General features: G+C 46.4%; 1 pseudogene; it reads left to right on the top strand.

Annotated features, from left to right (window-relative positions):
- The first annotated feature begins 12740 nt into the window (after nt 1–12740).
- LOC105518036 lies at nt 12741–14725 on the top strand (annotated as a pseudogene).
- Nucleotides 14726–23723: the final 8998 nt, after the last annotated feature.

Below are 23723 nucleotides of genomic sequence, written 5' to 3'. Positions count from 1 at the left end.
TTCCTCCAGGTAAGCTGTGCTTCTTTTAATATTACATCATGTGATTCTTTGGCTGTTAATGAAAGTTGTTGGTGGTGCTTATAATTTTCCCTCTGAATGCCTAAGCATTTTATTATAGCTCACAACACCTCCCCTTCTAGTTGAGGTCTTGGTTGCTGGACGCAGGCTTAGAGAGGTCAGCAACAGTACTGCTTTACCAGATACTGACTTCTCCAATTGGAGCTTCTCCTTTTTTCAGCTCCTCTAAAAACAATGGCTTCCACATCATTTATGGTGGTGTTAGAAATACTTACAGGGGTAGGAGCGTGGCCTTCTCATATTTACTATCTAAGGGCTTCAATCCATCTACCTTTTGCCTCTGGGAAAAGAAGAAACTTAAGCCATCTTCCCTTCTCCCCATACCCCTCACTCTGTACCTCAACTTGACAGAGAGATTTCTCACACTGAGTGGGCATCACTCACTAAAAGGTGGTGTCCTTTCTCTGCCACTCTCCTTTCTTCCTCCTCCCGCTGCATTGTTGAAGATGCTGTCTGATTCTCAATTCTCTTCTCTCATGCTTGCTGTGGTACTTTTATCACTTTTGGGATCTGTCACATGAAGAAAGTCTTCTAACTTGGGCTTATGCTTAGGGGGAAAGAGAGGCACAAGTAAGCCTCTGGCCTAGGCCACATGCTCTAGACCACTCAACAAAGAGAGGCACTTATCTTTCAGACACAAGCTCAATGAAGAGCTCCTTTCCTATGTCATTGCTCCCTGTGCATGTATGGATCATCCTTAGGAACTTTATGGGGAAGACAAAGAAGACTATGTCCCCTGCTTGGGGACATGATTTGACCATTTCCTGAAGTCTCCTGGCCTCCTCCTTTCCTGCCCCCATGTTTTCTATAAACATTTTCAAGGAGACAGAAAACATTATAAGAATGAAACAATTAATACCCGTTTATCCCCTTCCTAATTCACCAACTGTTCATCTTTTGCCACATTTGCTTATCTGTATGTGTGGTGTGTATGCAATGCTTTTGTTTTTCTGCTTTTAATTGTTCCAAACCATTTGAAAGTAAGTCATAGACATCAGAGCACTTTATCCCCAAATAGTCCAGAAGACTTCTAAGAATAAGGACATTGTACCTGCCTTTGTACCCTGGGTTTTTGGTAGCTGCAACAGGCTGCAACAGCCAAGCCTCATTTTCTGTCTTGCTACTGGCAATAACTCAGGTTTGTGCTATAGCCTCTGCTTCTGCATTTCTGAGAGATCCCAAAGGGAGCCTCTCATGCACTGAAGAACCCGTCTCTTTTTCACCTCTTTTTCTTTCTGTGACTACATCAATATCTGTGCTAATTAATATTAATATCTGTGCTACATTAATATCTGTGCTCTTGGAGCAACCAGAGAGGTAAACTGCCATGGTGCCAAAGTGGCCCTAGACTTTCCAGAGTGTTTTCTGGCTAAAACCATGCTCAGTCTACATGAAGTGGGGGAAAGTGTTTTCTTCTCCCCTTAGGACACTTTCCCTCCCAGTGCCAGTGCAGCACCTTTGTGCTCTTCTGTCTCACAACATCGGTTATGAAATCACATCCTTCAGTTTCTGCTTCACTTGCTAGAATTTGGCTCATCCTAAATATCCAGGACAGACACCTTGTTCCCTTCTGATCCTCCTGTTCTCCTCAGGTATTTCAGCAAGAATACTGTCCCTCTTCTTTTAGCCAAACCAGTTCCTGGCACCCCACCCAATTTTCTTCAGAGGGATATAAATCCAATTTCGGCTCCCAAAAGGATAACTAGTCTTATTCTCTATTACAGTACCTAAGTAGGAAAGAACACTCTCCTACTGGAATTGTCTTCAGTATGTTTATGTGACTGCAAGTCCAAATGGCTGATGATGTAATCAAAGGACTCCAGTTAGGGCCTAAGGTTTGCTCCCATTACAAGCACAAAGAGATACTAGTAACCCTTCCAGAATAGCTCCATGGACCCAAGGATCCAAGAGACTAAATGAGGAAGTTAAGAATAAGCACAAGTGATGTAAAAATCTAAAACTATTTCTAGAAGAAAACATAGAAGAAAAGCTTTGCAATTTTGAGGTAGGCAAAGATTTCTTACTATGCAAAAAGCATGGACAATGAATCAAAAAGTTGATAAATTGGACTTCATTAAAATTTTAAAATGTTGTTCTTTGCAAGACACTACTTTAAAAGATGAAAAGTTAGCCAGGCACAGTGGGTCATGCTTGCAATGTCAGCACCTTGGGAGGCCAAGGCAGGAGGACTGCTTGATCCCAGGAGTTTGAGAGCAACCTCAGCAGTATGGCAAGATCTTGTCTCTACAGAAAACAACAAAACAACAACAACAACAACAACAAAACCCTGGAGTGGTGGTGCACACCTGCATTCCCAGCTACTTGGGAGGCTGAGGTGGAAGGCTAGGAGAAAACATTTGTAATGCACATATCTGGCAAAGGATTTATATCCAGATAGAAAGAATTCTTACAGTTCAATAACAAGAACCAATGCAATTTTTAAATAGGCAAAATATTTGAAGAGACACTTCACCAAAGAAGATATATGAATGGCAAATAAGCACATTACAAATATTCAACATGATTAGTTGGTATTGAGCATTAGTCATCATGCAAATAAACCACAATGAAACACCAATGCACAGTCACTAAAATGGCAAGAAATTTAAAAGACTGACCCTACCAACCCTTGACAAGAATGTGGAAACAAGTGGAATTCTCCTATAATGCTGTTGAGAATGTAAAGTGGTACAGCCACTTTGAAAAGGGTATGGCAGTTTCTTTCTTTTTTTTTTTCCTTTTTTTTTTTGAGACGGAGTTTTGCTCTTGTCACCCAGGCTGGAGTGCAGTGGTGCGATCTCGGCTCACTGCAACCTCTGCCTCCTGGGTTCAAGCAATTCTTCTTCCTCAGCCTCCCAAGTAGCTGAGATTACAGGTGCGTGCCACCACACCGAGCTAATTTTTGTATTTTTAGTAGAGACAGGGTTTCGCCATGTTGGCCAAGGTGGTCTTGAACTCCTGACCTCAGGTGATCCACCTGTCTCAGCCTCCCAAAGTGCTGGGATTATAGGCATGAGCTACCGCACCCAGCCAGCAGTTTCTTAAAATGTTAAACATAACATCTGTCATATGACCCAGCCATTGAACTCCTAAGTATTTATCCAAGAAAATGAAAATATATGTCCACACAAAAGCTTATATATGAATATCTACAGAAGCTTTAATAATAATAGCCCAAAACAAATGTCCCTCGACAAGATAAACAAAATGCCATATATTCATACAATGGAATACTATTCAGCAATAAAAACAAATTAATTATTGATATGCCAATAAAATGAACAAATCTCAAAATAATTATGCTGGGTGGAAAAAGTCAGATACAAAAGAGTACATACTAAACAATTCTATATATATAAAATTCTGGAAAATGTGAACTTCCCTGAAGTGACAGAAAACAAATCAGTAGGTCTATGATGCTAAGGGCAGGAGGCAAGATGGAATGCAAACATATATAAGGGAACTTTTTGGAATGATGGAAATGTTTCATGTGTTAATAATGGTGGTTTCCCAGAGGTATGCGTCTGTCAAAAGTCATTAAATCACACAAATTTGTAAAGTGGCAAAGAGGAAGTTAAAGCAGAGGAGTTGGAAGTTGAGTCAAGAGAGTCCCTCACATGTCCAGGGAAGTTTAATGAAAACCTCAGGCTGGAAATACACTAGATTGAGTTCCAGATAGCTGTAGTCAGAACAAGGGTGATCTCACTGGTGGTAAAGACCACTCAGTGGTGAGTCACACACACATCCTTCTTGCCTGGAGGGCTTTCCTCTTCCTAGCCACATCTGTCCTACTTGAAAGACTCTCTTCTCCAAGAATTATTTTTTAACTTTTCCCTGCTCATTCTGCATTTACAGCATGGTTTCCACTAAGTCATCTATGTAGCACTTCCTTTCACAGCCAGTTGTTGCCCATTGCATATCACTTTTTAAGTCAGATATTACCAAGCATTAGCAAAAAGGTGGGGAAAGAGAGTCCTCACCCCCTGCAGGCGCAGCCATTCTAAAGGACAATTGTGCACCTTAAATCCACCAAGTCCACTCCTGGGTATACACCCGGGGAAATTCTTCCCAGGGAACACAAGATGTTCCGAACAAGCTTCACTACCACCCTGCTGGAGGCAACCTAGGTGTCCATCTCTAAGGAATGTACAGGTAAAATGTAGTATGTGTATACAATAGGATAATGAACTATATTTTCATTTAGAAACCTGGATTGATCTCAAAAATGGAGTTGAAAGCAAAAACGGAATGGGATTTATAGCAAAATTCCATTATGTATCAAACACACACATAAAGCAGCCTTGTATATTTTTGTAAGAGTGCTCATATATCTAAATAAACACGTGTTGGATGGATTGGAAGAACTATATTAAATATATTAGAGTGGATGCCTATGGGAGGAGGGCAATGGGATTAGGAATGATAGATGAAGGGGAAAAAACAATAAGCCTTAAAAAATGTTTTCACAAAAAGGTTGGTTCTTCTATGAGTAAATGATAATATTCCATGAACTGAGAAGCAGGATTACCTCAAACATGGGCACCTGAATTCCAAAAGACAGAAAAAAGAAAAAAATTAGATATAATTCTAACATTTTGTCTGCTTTTCATATTCAAAACAAACGAACTGTTTCCTGCTTTAAGGGTTTTCTATTGTTGCCATAACAAATTATTATATACTTAATAGCTTAAAACAACAACTTTATTGTCATACAGTTCTGTAGGTAAGAAGTCTACTACATGTCTTACTGGGCAAAAACCAAAGTGTTGGCAGCACTGCGTCCTTTTCTGAGGGCTGTAGGGGAGTTTCCTTGGCTGTTCCAGCTTCTAGAGATCACCCACATTTCTCAACTCACGGCCCTCCTCCTTTGTCTTCAAAGCCGGCAAGGGCAGCGCTAGTCCTCACATCTCCTTCTCTGACTCTGACCTTCTCTTCTGCCTCCCCCTTTCACTTTTCAGGATGCTTGTGATTATATGGGGCCCACATACAATTATATGTGATTATATGGATCATCCAGGACACTATCTTAAAATCAGCTGCTTAGCCACCTTAATTTTATCTGCAACCTCCACTCCCCTTTGCTATGTAAGGTAACATACTCACAGGTTCTAGGGATTAGGACATGGACATTTGGTAGTCTGTTATTCTGCCCACCACACCTCAGCATATGTCAAATACTGAAAAACACAAAACCACATATTCTTTCTCATTGTGAATGAGTTATTCAGCCAAATGGCAAAAGATACGTTTATGCTACTATGTGCTAGATCCCCATGGTAAGAGCTGAAGTTATAGTAGTGGTCAGGAGTTGGGGGTTTGGTGATGTTCCCTCCCTTGCGACAAAAATTCCCACTCTGGCATATTTTAGTTAAAGGATAAATGAGAAGTATTCTGATTAAGCTGCCTTATTACAGTGTAAATGACTGGCTTCTAGAAGAGATATTTACGTCCTTTTCAAAAGAAGCACCCTAACCCAGGGCCTCTTAAACTTTAATGGGCATACAAATTGCCTGGGAATCTTGTCAAATGGAGTTTTGATCCAGTAGGACTGGCATGAGGCCTGAGTCTGCTTTTTCACAAACTTCCAGATGATGCTAATGCTACCTGTCCAGGGCTGCACTTCTGTTTGAGTTAGAGAGCAAGACCCTAACTCAAACAGAACTCCAATTGTAAGCCATAGTCACTCTGATCCTGCCATCAGTCAATCTTTATGATGGGTTTACCTCCTTCTAAGAGGTGATGGTAGTCAATCAGCTTTGCAAAACACCACACTTTGTCACTGTGACAAAATACCCCCAACAGAGAGGACACCTTGCCTACTGGGAATGCCCTCGGTTTCCCACAAGGATGGTGTCTGACCAAGACCCACATTCATCTCCAGATATGGGTGTGCTGTATACAATCCTTGATAGGATAGGAGTCTCCTGTTTCCCCGGCCAGGACTCCTAACCTCCGAGATTGATGCCCCCCAGACAGTGTGACCCAGTGGCCCAGTATCTGAATTCATATCTATTGTCAGAAGTGTATGTGATTGGGCAAAATCAGGACCATATTGGGACAGATTACCTGAGCTATTTGAGGAGTGCCTTACTAGATCAAGTTATAAAGACTGACAAGATTCAACATTATCTCCTTGCTAGTATTTTGCATACTAGTTCCTTCAGGGCTGAGAAACAGATGAGCAGAAGACAGAGCAGAAGCAATAGAATCTCCATAGGTAAGTTTAGCTCTCTTTATAGCGACCTCAAGGGAACTCTGGCCAAAGAAACCACCTTAGTAAAGCTCAAGGACCAATGGGAGGACACGTTATTGCATCAAGGTGAATTGATAATGTAATTTGTAAGGTAAAAGAATGCAAGTTTCTATATATATCATGTGGCTGTTCCTGATAAATGAATTTGGGCAGTACCACTTCATACTACACTTTTGAACATTGATGGACTTGGGTGTTCCCTGAGCTGTGATTTCCCCAAATCCTTGTTTGGGCTGCAAAACTTTGATCACTTTGGGGCAACAAAGCAGAATCATACCTGCAGTTCTATACCTTCTACTTACAAGATAACTAGGTGCATCTCATCTCTTCAGCAGAGTGCTCTTACAACATTTCCCCTGAGGATTCCTTGAGGAACCTCCATCTTATGGCATCTATAGGCCTTCTTCCCAAATTATTCTGGGTGGGTAGCTGCTAAAAACCCTCTTGTATGAACAAACACTGTGGGAGCTCCCCGACTCAAGCAGCACAGATCCAAAGTTGGTACCCCTGCAATAGAGCAATGGTGGAAGATATGGATCTCTGCCAGGTGCAGAGGAGACATATTCTGACTATAGCACGACTTAAAGTTGTCAATTCATCCAGCATCTCAGCTGAATGACCTCCATGAGAGCTGTTTCCTATTGTAGAACAAATTAAGTTAGGGGTCACTATTTTCTCTCACCCTAAGTACTCATTCAAGTATTAAAGTGTCGAACTTTACATCAGGCCACAGCTTTTAGGACACAGACTCTAATATCCATCATTTTATGGACTTAAAAAAAAATGAAGACTAGCTACAAAGGCCCAGGAAGCCAGCTTACCCTCCCACTGTTCTGTTTACATCTCACTCCCACCTCTATACTTTTTTACCACTTTCATGCTTTTTATTTCCTCCTTCCCTTTCACTTAGCTTGGAATGATGGCTCCTGAATTTCTTGCCTCCACCAAAACTGGATGGATGGCTTTTCTCCCTCTGCTGAAGGGAAGAAAGCTGTGAAAGCCTACAGATAGAGGAATTAAGTAGATCAAGATTAAACAGGCAGTTCATGGTACAGATGATATCCAAACCCAGCTCACAGAGGCCAGTTAGGTGACTTGTCTGAGGTCACATATCTAGTTCATGGCAATGCTGGGATCAGAACCCACCTCCAACTTCAAGACTTTTTCCCACTAAACCTTCCTCAACCATAACTAGAACACCCTTTCCCATACCTGATGGAATGACACCTCATTACAGATTCAAAAATACCTTTGAAGATATTCACCTTGAAAGCTGAAGGTCAAGGTCTGCTTTGGGGAAAAGGGTAAGTGGAGCTACCTGGGAATGCTACTGATCAGGCCGGGGTCTTTTGTCTCACAGTCACATTAGCCTTCCCACCTAATTCCATTTTTAGGGTTTAAGCTTTTTAATTCTTTTCCAACGCAGTCCCTGTCTGGCCATGTGTTATTACTATCTTGCTATTTCAAGTTTCTCTCCAGTTGGGTAAATCTTCATTCTGTGTCCTAGCCCTGGGTTTTCTCTTTGATTTCCTCTCATCTGCCCAGGAGGCCAGCTTACCCTCCCAACCCTCTATTCACATTTTATTCAACTCTTCCCACTTCTATACTTTTCACCACTTTCATACTTTCTACTTCCTCCCTCCCTTCCACTGCTCTTGGAATGATGGCTTCTGACTTTTTTGCCTTCACCAAAACTGGATGACTTTTCTCCCTCTGCTGAGGGAGGTGGGGGTGGCAGCGGGGACTGGGGGGAAGCCGTGAAAGCCCAACAATGCCATCTTTCATCTTATTTTCTATTTCTAGCACATATTCTATTTATAATTCTGCCTCCCTCATAGCAGATTGACACAGCACTCTGCTTAGTTCCCAGAATAAATGCAATTCAAGAATGAGAGGCAAGTCCAGGCTCCCAGGATTCTTCTGCAGTCAGGCATTTGTTAGGGTTTTTTTGTGCTAGCATTTGAGGAGTGTCTCTGTTGGTAGCTGTGCTTCTCTGAACCCATCTGCCACTGTCCTGAAAACGCCTTCCATACAGGATTCTCTTCATGGCAGATTTCCTTTCCTGATCATGTCTGGACTAAGCTTATATCAAAGGTAGCTTTTATTCCCCACACATACGTTGACTGTGCCATAAAAGATATTTAAATATTTGTTGGATAAACAAATGAATACTGGCATATTAAATGACAAGTCATAACCTGAGTTTGTGGGAAGCCAATTTGGAATTATAGTTAATCCACAAAGTAAACAATACATGTAAAAATTTACATTTTCAAATTAAAAACCTATTTTATATGACACTCAATATCTCTGATGTCCCATCACCAAATCATTATAAAACCTGAAGGAAAGAGCAACATTTGCAGAGTAACTTCCACCTTAGGAACTGTGCTTTGCTCACATAATTTTATTTATTCTACAACTTGTGAAATAGGTATTATTATTCCCACTTTGTAGGTAACAAAACTGAGACCCATGCAAGTTGAGTAGCTTAGCCTAGGTAACAGAAGAAGTAAGTGGCAAAAAATGAATTAGACCCAAGTTTATCTGACTTCAAAGCTCACTTTAAAAACCAAAAGAGGACGTGGGATCTTTGAACACAGCACCTGATGTAGCACATGCTGATGACTTCGGTGCAGACTGTGTTCCCCTTGACTATTTCTTTCCTGCTTAGCACATAGTAGATGCTCAAACAAATAGTTGTTGAATTAAATTATTGACTGTACCATTTAGACTCAAAGTTCCTTAATCTGGTAGAATGCTAATATTCAGGGCTTGATATAGACACTTTAGAAGAAACCCAGCATCAAGCTGTGGAAGGTTATCCTATGGGGATGCATAGGCCAATGTTTTCTGTCTTGTCTTCATCAGGGAAAACAGACACGGGATGATGACTTGAGTAGGCAAGATGTAGGTAAGAGCTAAGGGAAACATGGTCAAACACTGGATCAAGCCGCTGAGGAAGATAAAATATTTTGCCTGCAGATGCCCGTCACTCTCGGATAAGCCAGGCTTGAGAGGCTGCAGAGGCACCAGGAGCTGCTCTTCTGCATTTGTGGCAACAGTAAGAAGAGTCTCCTAGCAGAAACTGACCTTGTTCTATAGCATCCTCCCCATGGTAATGTGGAGTTGTTAGTTCCCTTCATTGCTCTCTGATGCGTAGCTTTAATTGTATCTTTGCTTTTATGCAGAGAACGGATTCATGCTCCCAAGAGGATAGCTGGGAAAACCCACTGCCAGCCTCGAATACAAATAGGAACCTGCAGAAACTGCTGCTTCATGGGTGGACACAGGGAAGAGGAGATGAAAGAGGACAACCACCTCCAAAGGTCTGAGGTTCAGGCATGGAGGCATCACGGTTCCTCTTGCTCTCTTCCAAGGAGTGCAAACAGGAGCAATTTTATTCAAAGGAAAATGATAAAATTGACTTCTAGGGGATGTTATGTGGTGCTGGAAAGCTACCATCCCCCACAAAAAGCTGTTCCTCACCCATACAGGAGCTCCCATGGCTGAGGGACAGCTAATACCACTGTTGACATAATTATCTATTACCTTCCTCAATTTTTTAGGTATGTTTCTCCATACTTGAGATCATACTGTATAAACATTTTGTAATCTGCCTTTTCCAGTTAACATTGTAGCTTGTAAGCATTTGAAGGGAGGATATTATAAAGTCCAGCCATTTTACAGTTGAGGGGACATCAGGCAGAAATAGCAGCAATGACAGGCACTCCTGGGCTGGCTCCCGGGAGGTCAAATAGTCCTATTCCACCCATGGTATGGTGCACCCATTTATACAACCTCATGAAGCAGTTGGTAGTGGTTGGCTCCGGGAGGTAGGATCAAGGGAGTTGTTGTTTTTTAACACTTGATCTTAGCCAAAAGGCCAAGAAGTGATGGAGTCGTTTTTTAAAAATGTCTCAACTTCTTATATTTTTCAAAATTTCATAATAAACCAGTATCGCTTTTATACTCAGAAAAAAATATTTTAAAGATGTTTCCTTCCTGCTGCCAAGAAAGCAGCAAGGCATTAGAATCTGATTCAAGGCAGAAGAGCAAGCTACGCAGGCTCACCTCACCATGCTGGAGGCTCCCCATCTGTGGAATGGGGACAGTCACCCTGGACCTCCCAGAGTAGAGACTGTAACACTATCTGTCACATATGGAGAAGGTGATGTCACTCTAGGACAAGGTGAAGAGATGAGCAGCCCATATCTGGGAGGTGGCCAAGCTCTGTGGTCCACAGCTGCCCACCCCTCCAAAGCCCCACAAAGCCTCTCAGAGGAAGGACAGGAATTTGTCTTATTTACAATTATAACCTCCCAACTCAGCCATCATTCAGAACAGATTGGAACCTTGGTATCTTTAGACCCTGAGAAAGGAGTTAAGCTACATTCTTTTCCCATTGCTTGTGAACAGGGCCAACTCATTCATTAGGCACAGAAGTCACAGTAGCTAGGGACCAAGACACTGTTAGGGGTACACAAAATGTTTTAACATATTATATTCATGTATTTGCCATTAATCCAAAACAGTCACAAAATATGATTTTTCCTTCTCTTAATGGAGGAAAAGGTCCAAGAAGGCAAAAGTGCTTCCTGCCCACAAAAATCACAACATGGCCCTGGTCACTTAGTCTATATTTCAGCTTCATATTTTCCAAACCTTTCCATGAAATTATCAAGGTGGATTATGAACCAAAATGTCTACTATTCCTCTCTAACCATCTTCTTCATCATTCTGGTAAAGAGGAAACAGACTCTGGTTGTAGATTTTTGGTATGAAAATAACTAGAGCCATGAGGTAAAACACAGATCCTCACAGTCGAATAAGGCAGATGGAAACATATTTGGCAGAGAGCAGAAGAAAGAGCTTTTCAAAACATTATTATTATACTTTAAGTTCTGGGGTACATGTGCAGAATGTGCAGGTTTGTCACGTAGGTATACATACGCCACGGCGGTTTGCTGTACCCATCGACCCGTCATCTACATTAGGTATTTCTCTTAACGCTATCCCTCCCCTAGCCCCCCACCCCCCAACAGGCCCCAGTGTGTGATGTTCCCCTCCCTGTGTCCATTCTCATTGTTCAACTCCCACTCATGATTGGTTTTCTGTTCTTGTGTTAGTTTGCTGAAAATGATGCTTTCCAGCGTCATCCATGTCCCTGCAAAGGACATGAACTCATCCTTTTTTAAGGCTGCATAGTATTCCATGATGTATATGTGTCACATTTTCTTTACCAGTCTATCATTGATGGGCATTTGGGTTGGTTCCAAGTCTTTGCTATTGTGAACAGTGCCGCAATAAACATACATGTGCATGTGTCTTTATAGTAGAATGATTTATAATTCTTTGGGTATATACCCAGTAATGGGATTGCTGGGTCAAATGGTATTTCTAGTTCCAGGTCCTTGAGGAATTGCCACCCTGTCTTCCACAATGATTGAACTAATTTGCACTCCCACCAACAGTGTAAAAGCATTCCTATTTCTCCACATCCTCTCCAGCATCTGTTGTTTCCTTTTTAATGATTGCCATGCTAACTAGTGTGAGATGGTATCTCATTGTGGTTTTGATTTGCATTTCTTTAATGACCAGTGATAATGAGTTTTTTTCATGTTCGTTGACTGCATAAATGTCTTCTTTTGAGAAGTGTCTGTTCATATCTTTTGCCCGCTTTTTGATGGGGTTGTTTTTTTCTTGTAAATTTGTTTAAGTTATTTGTAGATTCTGGATATTAGCCCTTTGTCAGATGGACAGATTGCAAAAATAGAAAAAGCTTTTTAAATTGCTCCCACAAAAACCATTACAATACTGATGGAGAAGACGCACTAACTCTATGAAACGATCCGGCATTGCCCACTTTTCCTAGGAAAACTTGTCCCTCATTCCTTAGGATAATATTTCTGTGAAATGCGAACATCCCTTTCATAACTCTGGTCCTTTTAAAATTAGAGTTATATTCTCATGAGCCGGGCGCCCAGAAGCCAGTCAGCCCGCTGCCCACTAGGCCGGATGTCGTAGCCAGAGCGCACAGGGCGCGCCCGCGGGGCTGGGGACTGCCGGGGACAGCTGAGCGCCGGGCCCGTCCCCACCGATGCGCCCAGCCGCAGGTGCTAGCGGTCCCAGGCTGGGCCAGGCCCGGGGCTGACGCGTCCCCGGCGCCTGGCTTGCCTGGCCGGGGGCCCGCCGCCTGCCTCCGCCCAGGGCCCGACCACCCCGCGGTGCACACTCAGTCCGGCGGCGCGGCGTAGCCGAGGGAGCCCGGCTGCCGCGAGCCAGGCGCGGGGCATCAAGGTCACCGGCCCGACAGGGCGCACGCACCTCCACGGAGGCCAAGGTTTCCCCCGCCCCTCCTGCCCCAGCCGACGCTTGCGCTTTCGCGCAGCGAGACAGTGACAGGCCCATGGAGGCCCGCGACACCAGCGCCCAGAGCCCCTCATCAGACAACGAGTCCGAGCCCAGCCCGGGCAAGGAGAACGCGGACCTCCGCGACGCGGCCCTCCCAGGCGTCGCCCCCCGCGCCCCGCGCCACGCGCCCCCTACACCCCCAGCGCCGCGGAGGCCAGGAATTCAACTCGCAGGGGGAGGAGGTCATCGACAGCTTCGCCATAGTCAGCTTCAGCACCCTGGAGGACCTGAGAAGGATATGGCCCTGAAGCCACAGGGGCGGAAGGAGAAATGGAAACGTCGCCTCATCAAGAACCCCGGGAGTCGGAAACCTGCCCCTGCGGAGCCAAGTGAGAATAGGCGGCCCTGGAGGCAGGCAGCCCCGGGCAGGATCTCGAGCCCACCTGCCATGGGGCGAGGAAGGTCCCGCCGCAGCCCTCCAAGCAGGTGTGCTCCCCAGAAGGGGGACCGCTCTCAACCAGCCACTGGGACCAGAAGGGCCCGGCCCAGCGCCAGCAACAGCTCCAGCCCATCCAGCCCCAGGGGTCCCTCCCAGCCCCGGTGGCACTTCCCGACCTGGGGCAGCCCTGCCAGCCCTCCCAGCGGCCACTCCTGGGTCAGCGCTGCTGGCCCCAGCGGTCACTTCTGGGCCTGAAACAACCCTGCGATCACTTCTGGGCCCCGGTCAGCCCTGCCGGCCCCAGCGGCTCCTTCCAGGCCCAGATCAGCTCTGCCAGCCCCAACAGTCATGCCTGGCTCAGCTCTGCCGGCCGCATTGGGCACTCCCAGGTCCCTCCTGACTCCAGGGTCCCTTCTGGACCCCTGCCTCTACTGCCAGCGCCTGCGGTTCCTCCTGGCCCCAAGGCACCGCTGCAGGCGCCTGCGGTCCCTGCTGACCCTGTCGGCCCCTGCGGCCTTGGGCCAACCCGTGTCACTGTACCCAGCCTGGTAGGGCATCCTCAGGACAGCGCAGCCGGCCCCTGTGGTCAGTGCTACCCCAGTGCCAGGGGTACCAGCCCCCACGGCCACTCCTCACCCTCCGACCACGCCGACGGCCCGCCAGCTTCCTCCCAGGACAGTGCTGCTGCCCCTGGTGGGCCTTCCTAGCCCCATGTCAGTACGGCCAGTCCATAGAGTCCCTGCTGGGCCAGCCCAGCCGCCCCTGGCGGTCGCTGCTGCACCTCAGGTAGCCCCAGTGGTTAGTGGAAGCCCCAGAGCTGCAGGGCCCACTGACGCCTTCACTCCTGGGCCCGGGACGGCCAAGACAGCAGAAGCTGCCGCTCATGGTCCTGGAGCAGCCCTGCCAGCCCCTGCCACGGCTCCTAGGCCCCAACAAGCCCTGTAAACCCCAGCCGTTGCTCCCCATTCTCGATTGCCCTTCGCTCCTGGGGCACCCAGGCGCCCCCTGTTGGCCTCTTCTGGGGCCCCTGTGCCAGCCACTGCAGTCCCTGTTAGATCTGGTGCCAGCCTCATCAGCCCTGGCTCTCACTCCTGGCCCTGGGCCATCCCTGCTGGCCCCTGAACCTGATCCTGTGCCCCTGGGGTGGCCCATCAGGCCCCATCTTTGAGCCCTGGAGTGTGATGCCTGCGGACCTCTCCCCGGATGCGTTTTCCAGGCCACCCCAGTGTGAGCTGCGCCTTGGCAGGGCCCCAAGGGCCAAGGCTGCCTTACCCTTCAGGCCAGAGATGCTTTGCCGGACTAGCTCGAGGCCTTCTCCAGACAGGGCCGGGCTGTTTGCCGTTGGAAATTGAGGCTCAGCCTGAGGCGGGAGCCCTTGCAATGCAGTGACCTGGCAGACGCCCTCCACGCCAGAAGGAGAGATGAACCCGGCATCTTCCTGCCACCCCACCATGTCCCCTCCCACTGGTGTCACAGTGTCCCCACCCACGTGTGCTGCCTGTGGTGTGCATGCCCTGGGAGGGGAACATAGCCCCTGAGGGCCAGGAGCTTGCTGGGTGCCCCTCAGCATCTTTCTGTGCCTCTAAATTGCCAGTACTGTCCTTGCATCTCTGAGTCTCCATGCACGATTGTCCCAGCTGTGCCACCTTTGTGGAGCACGTGAGCGTGGCGTGTGCACGCTGTGCATGCATGCGTGCGCGCAGGAGTGGGTGTGAGAGTGAGTGGTGTGCTGGGCATGAAGGATCTGTGGGGGTGGTTGCTGCAGGCCTTGCTCTTCATGGGCCCCACCCCTTTGGCCAAGATGCAATTCCTGCCCTCAGGCAGAATCGCCCAGTGGCGAGTGGTGAAGGTGTGGGTTTCAGTCCAGCCCCTCCCCCTGGCAGTCAAGTGGTACTGGTGTCCACCTCCAGGGCCCCCAAGCTACAGGAGGAACACAGGCCCATCTGGTGGGTCAGGAGCTGCAGGGGGCCCGGAGGCTCCCACATTACTCTCAGGACTCTGCCTCCACCACCGCCGTGGGCACACACTGAAGGGGTGCCCACAGGGTCTGCAGGCGGGGGGGAGCCTGCAGGGTGGTCAACCCCTTCTCCTGGCTTCCCCACAGTCCCCTGCAGCGTCCTGTCTGGCTGTTGACCCACATGCAGTCAGGTAGAGCTCACACTACAAGGCTGTGTCCCTGCTCCTTCCACAGCCCCCATCTGTGGTCAGAGGTTGCCACCCCCTCAGGCCCTGGTCTAGAGGGAGCCCCACTCGAGCCTTCTGGAGTCCAAGTCATGCCACTGGCCCAAAAGGGAGGGGGTGTTTTGCGGGGGTGCTCTGACTTTCTCCAGACGTCAGGGAAACTGGGCGGGCTGTAGCCAGCGGCCTTCCAGAGAGCAGCTTTGGCCACCTGAACCCCTGTGCCATGACAGGAGGCCCTGGCCATGCAGGCCTGGTCTCGCCCAGCTGGGCTGCCACAGGTGTCAGGAAGTGGGTGTCCCTGGCTTCTTCCAGGCCAGGTAGCTGCTGACTTTCAGCCCCAGCACTTGCTCATAAGGACCCCACTCCCTCAGCCCCTCCCGGGTCCTGACCAGGCTCTGGTGCAGCATCTGCTCTGGGCCCTGGGACCCTCCCCTCGCTCCCTGCCCACCCAGGCCCCTTCTTCTGGTGCTCACATGGGGCCTCCATCCCAGAAGCGCAGGGCTTATTTTTCTGATTAAAGAAAATAAAAAGTGCTGTGGCACTATTTTTTATAACAAAAAAATTAGAGTTATAAATAAATAAGTACAATTTGCAAACCATTTGATTACTTCCCTGTACTTTACCAGGATTCCCTAAGGAGGCACTTACACCATTTTTTACATCATTAAATATTTAAATAAAAACTCATTGAAGTGAATCGTGGGACAGAAAGGCATTTATGAAGCACATGTTTGGGCATGATGCAGCAGCAGGCTTTAGACGTAGGGAGCACATAGAATATTTGCTCCCTGCAGACCAGGCACAGCATAATGCGGCAAGGGGCTTTGAAGGGAGGGAATACAGGTTTCAAGGAAGGAAGCCAGTAGAGAAATCCCCAGTTTTACTTAGAGTCCCTTATCCAGCATTTTATTATAATTTTCACTGGTAAACATTGATTGAGCACAACACTATGTGAAGAGAGTGGGAATGTTGTATTAAATAGCCCTGACCCACAGGAGTTTGCAACATGGTTAGAAACCATGAAAATACTAGATGTAAGTGGATCACAGCAATACCAAGGCGTACATGCTGAATGACAGAGAAGTGGTCCCAACCATAAGTTTTGTATGAGAGCCAAGAGAAGAGAAAATCCTCAAGTGACTGAGCATCACTGAGGATCCAGCAGGAAGCAGATGGCATACTTGAGAGAGTTTAAATAAGGAAATATTTACTGAAGAATGGGCAGAGTTGAGTGAATCAATCACAGTGGTGAACTTAGGGACTAGCAATTGTGGAAGCCGTCACCACCCCTAGACCTGAAAGGGCAAGGCAGGAAATCATGTTATTGGAGCCAATGAGAACTGGTTCCATGGAAGATGGTGTGCTAGACAGTAGCTGAGGCTATGGAGGCAAGGCAAGAAGCTCAGTTTGGGAGCTGGGAAATAAGTACCCAATGTCTGATCACCTGCTGATACCTCCAATAGGCCAAATCCAACCAGCTACTAGACAGCAAGGAAGCCCAGGAGATACAATTCTGGTGCAGACACCAGGTTAGAGAAGACTACAGAGTGGACCTAGTGGGACAAATGGAGGCTAGCCCAGCACACAGGCCGGAGGGCTTGCTATCCAGCAAGGCCTTAAGAGAAAGGGAAGATACATTGGCATAGAAAAGGAAGGGGAAGATCAACTTAAGCAGAAGTAGACATGGAAAATAATTTTTTTCCAGTGAGGAGGCAATTTTCTTAAGAACATTCAGGAAACTTAGAGGAATTGACATAGGTCAGAGTTTCTTTATCCCAGCACAACTGACATTTGGGGTAGGATAAGTATTTGTTTGGGGGACTGTCCTCTCCTTTGTAGGATGTTTAGCAGCAGCCCTGGCCCCTACCCTCTATATGCTAACAGCAGCCCACTCCCAGTTGTGATAACCAAAAATGTCATCACACATTGCCAAATATACCCTAGAGATGCAAAACTACCCCCAAGCTGAGAACCACTGGGAGAGGAAACAGAGGAGATCATGATCAGAAAACCATTGAAACACAGGGTGAATGTAAGACGCTAAGGGCTTAGATCAACGTGGAGCAGTGAGACTGGCAAGAAATGGACAAAGGCACAGGGCCTGTAGGTGAGAAGCTTATGGGCTGTGTGAGGAGAGGCAGAGGGGAGTGGCTAAGGGTGATTCTTAGGTTTGTAGTGGGATAAGAGGGAGAAGGATATCTCCACTGACAGCACTATGAATGTCTGAGGCTGGCCTTGGGGAAGATGATGTGCCCTTTGTGAACTTGTTTGAATGAGGTCCAGGACATTTGGACAAGGGATTGAGTTGAGCAGGGAGGCTGAGAATGTAGGTGTAGATTGGAGTCATCCGGGCAGAGAACTAGCTGGCAAACTTGTATCCATAGGAGGACAGGAGTTCTCATGAAGGAAAGATAGAAAACCAAGTACTAAAGTGTTTTTGTTTTTGTTGTTGTTTTTGGTGATGATGAGGAGCAAGGCAGTGTTGTGGATATTTAGAAGATGAATAATGTGGGACAGAAATAGGCTCTGGAGGCAGGAAAACCAGGCAGTTTTCTGAGGTGTAAGAGTGGGCTGAAGTTCAGCTCCTAACCTACTAGTCAGGCCATATGCCCAAGGGGCTATGTCTGCCCCTTCTAATGTATGCAAATGTGCCATTGAGGCTAGAGCAGTCCTAAGGAGAATCAGGGCAGCCACAGAAGACACAGGTGTCAAGAAGGGAGGAACCTTGTCCACACAGCTCACTCCACCTCCCAGTGGTAAAAATTCTCCTTTTTTTCCCCCCAATCACTCAAGTCCTTAAAGAAGTAGACTGGTTAGGTAGACATTTTCATTTACATGGAATTTTGTGGTTCGTTTCTCATAACTGAGTAGTTATAGGAGGTGTTGCTCTCCTAGGTTCTGGAAAAAGACTACACACAGAGATAGCAGGAAGAGGAGGGGATCCAGAACCACAATGAGTAACTGTGCCTGTCGTCTCAATGGTTCTAACTCTGAAGAGAGATGACAGACCTTCTCATCATTTTCTCTCACAAAGAGGCATATTGTGGTAGGCAGGATTCTAAGATAGCCTTCAACATTTCCACCCCCTGGTATATGTGCCCTGCATAATCTCATCATCCCTGTAAGTGTGGGTGAGACTGGTGAATATGAGGAGATATCATTCCCGTGATCAATATTATGTGGCAAAAGAGAACTTTCAGATGTAATTAAGGTCCCTGATCAGTTGATTGTGAGTTAGTCAAAAGGGAGATTATCCTGGGTAGATCTGACCTAATCAGGTGAGCATTAAAAAACGGACAAAAGAAACAACAACAGATGCCTCTGCTGGCCTGGAAGAAAGCAAACATCAGTGTTGTAAACTGCCATTCCAGGACCATGGAATTATGACCTGAGAGTGGCTTCTAGGAGCTGAGAGCAATCCCTGGCCAAAAGCCAGCAAGGAAACAGGGACTTCAGTCCTACATCCCCAAGGAACTGAATATTGTCAACAACCAGTGAATATGGAAGAGGACCCTAAGGCTCATGTGAGAGCACAGCCCTAGCCAACACTTGGATTTTAGCTGGGCAAAACCCTTAGCAGAGGACCAAGTTAATCTACCCAGACTCCTGCCCTGTGGAAACAGATCATAAATCTGTGTTGTTTTAAGCTGCTAAGTATGTGGTAATTTGCAATGCAGCAAAAGAAAACAAATGTATATGTGAAAGGAGTTTATGTACACAGGGTAGATTAGCTCCACAGGGAGTCTAACAACCACACCCCACAGCTAAATCCCAAAATTGTGCTGAACCTGAGCCAAGCTCCCGAGTATGGTGTACCCATCGTCACTGCTCAGCCCCAGCCTCACCATGATCCAAGCAGCAGGTGGGACAGGATCACTCTCGTTTCCTCCTATGAAATGGCACACTTAAGATCTGAGGAAAGTGAGCCACAATATAAGCCACACAGGATAGGGAGAACTGACTTTCTGAGCTCACAGCTAGTATGAGACAGCTGATATTTGTTATAAGGCTGAGATGGTAGAGAAGGCAGTCAGGATTCCACTCTGGTGCCAGACCTGTGGTTACTTGGCCAAATAGAACTTTAGTCCCTAAGATACTGAACATGCAAAGCCGGAGGACACTGAAGTATCATTTTTCAGAAGGGCCTCTTAGAAGAAGAAAGGAAGGGGAAGCAAGGTGGAAGGAGAGGAAAAAAAAAAGGAGAATTTAATTCAGTAAACAAATATTTATGGTGCCCATTATGTGCACAGTTCTGTTCTAGGCTCCCGAAATACAACAGTAACTAAAAAAAAAACAGAATCCCATGCAAAAAAATATATAGAGAAATCAATCCCAGCGGAAAAATATAGAGAAATCAATAAAACAAAAATTTAAAAATACATAGTATGTACTGATTGTAAAGCAAAAGAGAAGTTAGAAGGGATATTGGTGTTCAACTTAAAAGAGTCAGATGACTCCCTTAGAAGGTCACATTTGGATACAAAATTGAAGGTGCTAAGGAGTGAACCATGTGGATACCTGAGGACATCATGTTCCAGGCAGACGAAATGCAAGTGCACAAGTCTTAAGGCAGGAGAGGGTCTGGCCTTTCTGAGGGATAATAAGATGGCCAGCATGGCTGGAGGGAAGTAAGGAAGGAGAAAAGAGAAAATGATGGGTTCAGAGAGTTTAAGGGCCTGTGGGTTACTTTGACTTTTACTTGTAGAAGGTGGAAGCCACTGAGGGTTCTAAACAGAGGAATGACATGATCAGTCTTAGGTTTTCAGTAATTTGATCAGGCAGCTGTGATGAGAACAGACCACGGGAAGGGAAGGGCGGAAACAGGAAGATGGGTTAGGAAGCCATTGTAGTGGTCCGGGTAAGAGATGAGGTTTGCTTGGACCAAGGTGATGGAAGTGGAGAGAACTAATCCAATTCTGAATGGCTTGCAGATACAGCCAATAGCATTTGCTCTGATTGGATTTAAGGTGTGAGAGAAAAAGCAGCCGAGGATAATGCCAAGGTTTTTAACCTGAGCAACTGGAATTTACAGTTACTATTTTCTCCTATAAGGAAGCCTGGAGGAGCTGGTTTAGAGAGGAATCTTGGAGTGCAGTTGGGGTGTATTAAGTCTGAGAAGCCTATTAGACATCCAGTGGTGCAGAGTAAACACTTGGATGTTCTAATGTGGTATTTAGGGAAGGATTAGGGCTGAAGACGTAAATGTAATATCCAAAACATGAAACTAGATGAGATCAAAAGGAGAGTGCATGTAGATAGAGAAGTCCAAGTGTAAATCCTGGGGCACTCCAAGATTAAAGTGTCAGGCAGAGGAGGAAGAACAAGCAAAAGAGACTGAGAAAGAACAGCCAATGAGGAAGGAGAAAAACCAAGAGTGTGATGTCCGGAATCCAAGGAAAGAAAGTGTTTCAAGCATGTGAAAGTGATCAACAGGGTCAAACGCTGCTGATAGGTTGAGCCGAGGCTGACAGATGATGTTGGATTTAGCAGCATGTCATTGGGGACCTTGACACAAGTCATTTCAGTGGAGTGATGGGGATGAAAGCCTGGTTCAAGAAGATTCAAAATAAATTTATTTATTTATTTATTTATTTAATTTAATTTTATTTTTTTTTTGAGGCGGAGTCTCGCTCTGTCGCCCGGACTGGAGTGCAGTGGCCAGATCTCAGCTCACTGCAAGCTCCGCCTCCCGGGTTTACAGCCATTCTCCTGCCTCAGCCTCCGGAGTAGCTGGGACTACAGGCGCCCGCCACCTCGCCCGGCTAGTTTTTGTATTTTTAGTAGAGACGGGGTTTCACCGTGTTAGCCAGGATGGTCTCGATCTCCTGACCTCGTGATCCGCCCGTCTCGGCCTCCCAAAGTGCTGGGATTACAGGCTTGAGCCACCGCGCCCGGCCTCAAAAGAAATTTAGAAGAGAGAAATTAGAGGTGGCAGGTATGGGCAACTCTTTTAAAGAACTTGGCAATAAAGGGAAGCAGAGAAATGGGTGAAAGCTGAAGAGGAAAATGATGGGAGAAATTAGAGCATGTTTGTATATTGATGGGAATTATCTAGTAGAGAAGGGAAATGATGAGAAAGGATGTAGTCAATATTCATTTGTACAAGAAAATAGCAGAGAACAACATAACCTACTTGATAAAAGATTTTATGTAATAAAGGATTTTATTGTAATATTTAAGACAGATATTTTTACTGAAACATAATAAACACCCATGAACCCACCATCCACCCCAAGAGCTAGACCACTACCAGTGACATCTGTGTGCTCCTCCCTCTCTATCTTACCTCTGTTTTAGAAGAAAGCAACTTTCCTGAATTGTGTTATTATCTTTTCCCTGTAAAATTATATTCTCCTGACTGTACCCTGTTATATTTATTGACTGATAGATCAAGGATAATCTAACCTATGCCTCTCAACCTGGCCTCCTACGGACAGACTTCAAACCACCTCAGTCAGACAGTGCCATGAAATTCCTCCCTTGATTTAACCTGCTATACTAAAATTCTATTTTATTTCATCTTCCATCTCCAGCTGCTAGTGCTTTGTCTGAAAAACCCCTTCTTCTGCACAAAGATCATTATTATTCATTCCTTTCAGCATTATTTACTCAGCATGAAAGCAGGAAGAGATTGGCACACCTTTGTCCCATGTGCATACACAGAACAGACCCCAGTGGCCAGAGCATTCTTGTTATCCTGGATGACGCACCTGCAGCCCTCAAGCCTGCAGCCTCCCCCTTCCATCCTAAGGCATATCCTGTTGGTCAGATGCCAGCCTGGCAGCCCCTCCACAGAGGCCTCAGAAAGGCAGGTGATAGCCAGTGACTGGGTTTCTTTCATCCCCAGATCTTGCCCCGTGGGCAGTGGCCATTCCCAGACAATCCAGGTTTCTCCAGGTGTGCAAGGACATGCAGGATTTTGACAAATGCCAGCAGAGTGGCCTCTTTACAAATGGATGACAACAGGCTGCAAAAAGCTTTCTGCATCCATAAGCCAAAAATCTAGTTCTCCTACTTGTTCACTGATGCTTAAAATTGCTTTAAGGAGAGACAAAGGCTTTCATCTCACAACCAGAGAAAGCTTTGAAGGCCCTGGGTGAACTAATCTATTTAGACTAATACACACTGTAGTATAAATGGACTGAAGGATTAGATGATGCAATGGGCAGTTTTAAAATGGGTGTGAAGTGACACGGGGTGTAGCAGAGAAAGATGGGGCTTTTCTTGCCTCCTTGGGTGCTTAAAAAGAACAGTCTTGAGGCCAGGTGTGGTGGCTCACACCTGTAATCCCAATGCTTTAGGAGACCAAGGTGGGTGGATCACTTGAGCCCAGGGGTTCAAGACCAGCCTGGGCAACATGGCAAAACCCTGTTTATAAAAATATAAAAATTAGCCTAGTGTGGTGGCATACACCTGTAGTCTTAGCTACTTGGGAGGCTGAGGTGGGAGGATTGCTTAGACCTAGGAGATTAAGGCTGCAGTGAGTCACGATCACCCCATTGCACTCCAGCCTGGGCAACAGAGAGAGACCCTGTCTCAAAACAAAGCAAAGCAAAGCAAAACAAAACAAAACAAAACAAAAACAACAGTCTTGAAATCAGAAGACCTGGAGTCAAGCTGGGCGCTGGGCCCTACTGCCAGCTGTTTGATCACAAGCAAAATTACTCGAAGCCTTGAGCCTGTTTTTTATTTCCAAAGCAAAGGTAGTATCTACCTTCAGAGTTTACTGTGAGACTTTGATGCCATCATGTTTGTAAAAGTGCCCTGGCACAGTGACCACATTCTACCCAGTAAACATTGTCTATCTTTCCCTGTTGTCCCCAGGCATCTCAGGCTCTGTTCCTATCCACTCCATCCCCCTTTCTTAGCATTATAAGGTCAAGAGTGAGGTATCTGGGACCATACAACCCAGGTTCAAATCCTGACTCTATCACTTGCTGACATCTTGAACAAGTTTAACCTCTCTGGGCTGTTCTCTCATCTGTAAAAATGGGGATAACAACAGTACTTGCCTCACGGGGTGACAGTAAGGATGAAATGAGTACATGTGTGTAAAGCAACTAAAAAAAATCCCGGCAACAAAAAAACAAATGGAAAAAAGGGTGGTAACAAGAATCCCCAAGAACTCCCAACCGCCAACTTCCAAAAACCCAAAGATCAAGTTCCACTTCCCCTCTCTCACCTACAAAAGCGCACGGTCAATGGCTACACATTCCGCCCCACGGCCAACCCCCCCAGCCCAGGTTTCCTAAGGCCCCCAGCCCTGTCCTTAACCCTCCAGGCCGTCTGGTCCTTCCACCACCAGCAAAGCCAAAAGCAGCTTTCAGCTTCCCCTAGCAGCGCCCTAGCGGGACCCTGGGAACCTGTCGCTGCAGGAGGGGCGGGGCGGCTCTGTGACGTCGCGCCCGGCCCTACCCC

This window comes from Colobus angolensis, unplaced genomic scaffold, assembly GCF_000951035.1.
Source record: "Colobus angolensis palliatus isolate OR3802 unplaced genomic scaffold, Cang.pa_1.0 Scaffold31, whole genome shotgun sequence".
Classification (NCBI taxonomy): domain Eukaryota; kingdom Metazoa; phylum Chordata; class Mammalia; order Primates; family Cercopithecidae; genus Colobus; species Colobus angolensis.
This window is presented reverse-complemented; position numbering and strand designations above follow the sequence as displayed.